Here is a 5,189-nt window from a genome sequence, read left to right on the forward strand (position 1 = left end):
TGCGGGATTTTAGAGAAATTTGACCAGAAAAACCAACTGTAAAAACTTCCAAAAATTCACACTAAAAACAACTCCAAAAACAAACCTTAAAAACAAGAAAATAATATTTTATTTAATCCAAATTCTATGAACAATATCCATAGCAATTTGATGCTAATGACTCTTATTCAACTCTATCTCAATCTTACATGGGAAAGCTACAGTAAACACAGAACTTCGGAATTATAACAATATAGAATATTCATGAAAGAGGAGGTAGATACCATGATACCAGCACAATATCAAGCACCCTAGCAATATCCCTGTAGAGATGAGAGATTCCTTACGGTATTAGGGTTGATACTAAAAGCTGTACTGCTCGTAGTGAATGTCGCATTCGTTAACGTATACAAACTGAGCACCGACGGCATCATGGCAAACGCTCAAGATGTTGCTCCAGGCGTTATCAAGGCAGTTGGTGCAATCAGACTGAGACAATTGTGATTCGCACTGTGATTGCCCGTAGGCAGTGCCCCCGTTGTCTGCATCACACGATGTGTAGTACGGGTACCCGGAGGGGCCCGTGTTTTGTACCAGATCTCCCAAAAGGCATTGCAGACTCTCCCAGAAAAGACTTCCGGTTGGGATTGTCTGGGTGTTACAGTACCACACTTGGTTCCCAGTCTGGGCGCCCACCACTGCGATCAGTAACGGTGCAACCAAAGCAAACGCAAATGCCCTCATCGCCGCCATGGCTGCCTCAAATGAAATAATATCACCTCTAACAATAATCTCTTAAAATGCCAATCAATCAAACTGTTATTATGCTCCTGATCACTCTGCTGAGGACGCCCTCCCTACCCCCAGTTTTATAGTCCTAACTGGACATGGTAGCGTGGATACCATAACCTCTCTCACGTCCACCGTGATGGTGGTGTCACTCTTATTCAAATTCAAATTAACTAAAATACTTACTACTAAAATCAAAATATAAAAATTAATTAAATTATAAATTATTATTAATTTATTATTATTTATAAAATTAATATATGTGCTTTTCATATTGTTTAAATAAAATACCCAAAAAAACATAAAAGTTAATTAAAATTAAAATTTTATTTTAAATTAATATTGTTTTATTGTTAATATAATAAAATTAATATATGTACTAAATATTTATATTCTTAAAATATTACGAAACAATATTTTAACAATATTTTTAATCATATGGATTTGTTTTCATTTTATTATTGAAATATTTCGTTTGTAAAGAGATTTTGTCACAATATTGTGGGTCAATACCATGGTTCATCTATACCATATGCCCAAAAATCATAATTAGCTTCATATGCAATATGACAATTTGCTTAATTAATTATTTTAATTAAACACAAAAAATAGCATAAGTATTTTGTAGATAAATATAAACTTTTCATTTGTGTATAATATTTTGAATATTCTTGAAATCCCTACCATTTACTTAATTATTATTAATCAATAGATTAAAATTATGGAAGCTCTATTCCAAACTTCAATTGAATTGAAAGGCAAAAATTGGCATTACTGTACTTTGGAGATAAATCAAAACTTTTGAATTCTGTATACTCCTGTGAATATTCTAGAATATTTAGTGGAGGTAAAATCACGACCATCCACCTAATAATTGTTAATAATTAAATTAAAATTCTTGAAGTCCTATTACATAATAAACATGCATATCCATTTAATGACTAATAAACATGGATAAAAATCAAAATAATTACATCATAATATGCTTTAGATTGCTCTAAGTTGCAAAGTATCCACGGGGAAAGGAAATGCATGACAAACAACTAAAGATGAAGCTTATGCCTTCTACTGAGGTATTTAATAGCCAACGAAAACCATGTAACGTCTTTCATTGTTGTTCTAGGAGACTCCCTCCTTCTTAATCAACATTTGGTGAATAGCGCCTCTCCAAGGGGAAAAATATTAGAAAGTCATATGCAAAAAATTAGGAAAGCAATAGAAAGTTCTCTTCAATAACGCATTTTCATGTTCTTTGTGATCTCAATAAAGACACAAATTCGTGTGTTAATGAAATGTGTATTATAAAATTGAAAGATTTAAAAATCAATAGCCAAATCAAACCTTCTCCTATTCCTTAAAATTAAATAAATTAACATTACACATTTATGAAAAACTACATACCATAACATATACATTTTTTTTTATAACATAACATTAATTGCGCGCCCACCACCACACAAAAAAGTATTTTGTGTAATAACAATAGAAGTAGAGCAAAGGAAACTCAGTTTATGCCATGACTACCTTAAATGAAATAATAACAATCACTTCAAATGGAAAATGAAATAATTTCACCTCTAATCATCCTTTCAAATGGTGAGCGAACATTATTGCAATCCTTATAAGGACGCCCTCGTTTTATAGCCTTCGTGGGAAATGGATACGTGGTTACGATAATGATGGTGGTTTTGTGCCACTATTAAATAACACACGGAGGGACATGAACCACACATTGTGCTTTCATGCCACAAATTCATTATTCATATTCGAATTCATTATTCCTTCGTGGGAAATGGCTACGTGGGTACGATAATGATGGTGGTTTTGTGCCACTATTAAAGAATACAGGGAGGGACATGAACCACACATTGTGGTTCATGCCACAAATTCATTATTCATATTCGAATTCTTATGATTTAAATTTTTTTTTATTATATTAGTGCAACCTTGTAACTGCCTATAAGAATCTATCCATAATAACTATCAAAATAGTGATAGTTAGTACCGGATACAGGTCATGTTGCTAACATTAAAAAATCATAAAATTTATTTAAATTAAAATTGAATTTTAAATTACTAGTATTTTACTATTAATTAATATATTTGTGAAATATTTATATAATTTAAAAACTATGGAACAAGATTTTTAATGATGTAGATTTATTCCTATTTTACCATGAAGATTATTAATATGTAAAGAGGTGTTGTTACAGTACTATGACTTTATTAATACCACATGCTCAAACAATCGTAACACAACGACATAACTATTTTTGAGATAAACCTAAACTTTTGATTTGTGTATACTTTATGAATCTTCTAGAATATTTTGTGTAGGTAAAATCCACACCAACCTAATACTTGTTAATAATTAAATTAAAATTATGGAATCCCTATTCGAAAATAGACATTCTTATCTCCTTAATGACTATAAAACGCTGATAAAATCAAAATAATTACGTCATAATAAGCCTTGGATTGTTGGTTGTTAAAGTTGTAAAGTATTCATGAGGTGATGCATGACAAACAATCAAAGATGAAGGTTATGCGCTTTGCCACCAGATTCACTTAGCTAAAGAGGAACATGTAACATCTCTCATTGTTTTGAGAGACTCACTCCTTAATCAACATTAAGTGAGATATCATTTCAAGGTCAAAACATTAAAAGTTATATGAAAAGAATTAGGAAAGCAATGGAAGTATTTTATTCAATATCATATTTCCATGTTCTCCCTCGTTGATCTCAATAATGAAGGGTGTAAATTAAGGATGGAAGATTTAAAAACCATGGAAAAATGAAAGATTTTCTTATTCCTCAGAACTAAATGGATTGGAATTACACAATTATGAAGTGCCACATTATCAATAAGTTATATAATGAAATGTAAAAAATGTGTTTTATTGGGTGAGTTTTGTAATGTATATACCTACAAAACCCTTTTTTTGTTGTCAAGTTTGGAGTCCCTCTAGAAAAACTTGTATTATTGTTGGATAGGAGGGTTAAGGAATAATTTTTTAAGATATAGATATGTACTACATGAGGGATTCACTTCTTTCCACACGCAAACTTGCATATAAACTATGTCACAAGGTACATCGAACTTTAACCTTGAGGTTCAAATTTTGGCAAACCTTAATTTTTTTTTTAAGGTTCGGCGAACCTCATCAGACCTCATATCCATTGACCGAGTCCTTAGATCAAAACTCATAACCTCATGCCACAACTCAAGCTTGTATTTTATCCTTGCAGTTTCCATGTTTGTGATAACATTTTTGATGTTTAGTCATGTTGATTTCTTACTATTTTATCCTATAATTCATTATATATATATATATATATATATATATATATATATATATATATATATATATATATATATATATAGATATATGAACTCAATGGTGAACCTCATCCGAATCTCATCAAACAATTTGAACTCAAATCAAACCTAAACTCAAACCCAAACCATGTGACATTACATAAAAATACAAAATTCTCATTCTCCCAAAAAAAATACACTTGTTTCTTATATTTTGAAAAAAGGGACATAAAAAATAACTAAATTATAACTTTAATTTAGATTATTATTATTAATTTTAATGATAAAAAACACTTTAGTTTCTTATGCTAAAAAAAAAGCATAAAAAATAACTAAATTATAACGTTAATCTAAATTATTATTATTAACTTTAATGATAAAAATAATAAATATGAGTTAAACATATATAGATTTAAAAAGCATGTAACATGGAAATATTTTACCATGAAATAGACAGTGTTACAATATCATGACTTACTAACGTGTCGAAAAAGTCATTAGATTTTTTTAACTATTGAATATAATAAAATAGCATAACTACTTTTAACATAAATCTTAACTTTTGATTTCTGACTACTATTAAGAATGTTTAAGAATAAGCCACTGAGTTTAAATCCCTACCATCTATTTAATAACTAGCACATCCATATAAGTTAAAAGAACTATAGAGATCGATAGACGTTAAAAAATTTCCTTCATGATACATATCACATTGCCAAAATAAAAAAATAAAAAAATAAAATCATAAAAAAATAACTAAATTATATTGTATTTTGATTTACTATTATTATATTAATTATAAAACAAATTAATATGAGTTAAACATATGAACATTTAAAAAATGCATAAGAATATTCTTAACCATGGAGATTCACCCCCACTTTACCTACTAATACCACATGCTTAAAAAACTATAACTCATGTTCATATGGAATTTTTTTAATTAATTAATTTAATTTAGAACAAAAAGGGCATAATTGCATTCTAGATAAATGTAAACCTTTGATTTGTGATTACTACTAAAAATATTTTTAGAATACTCCTACCATCCACCAAATAATTGTTGATAATTAAACTAAAAGTATGGAATACATATTTTGA

General features: G+C 29.1%; 1 pseudogene; it reads right to left on the reverse strand.

Moving 5' to 3' along the window:
• Positions 1 to 342: 342 nt before the first annotated feature.
• Positions 343 to 732, reverse strand: LOC149170441 (antifungal protein ginkbilobin-like protein pseudogene; annotated as a pseudogene).
• Between the last annotated feature and the right edge of the window lie 4,457 nt (positions 733 to 5,189).

This window comes from Pinus tabuliformis, chromosome 4_2 (assembly GCF_031772625.1).
Source record: "Pinus tabuliformis cultivar Carrire ecotype Pingquan chromosome 4_2, CPIR1, whole genome shotgun sequence".
Taxonomy (NCBI): Eukaryota; Viridiplantae; Streptophyta; class Pinopsida; order Pinales; family Pinaceae; genus Pinus; species Pinus tabuliformis.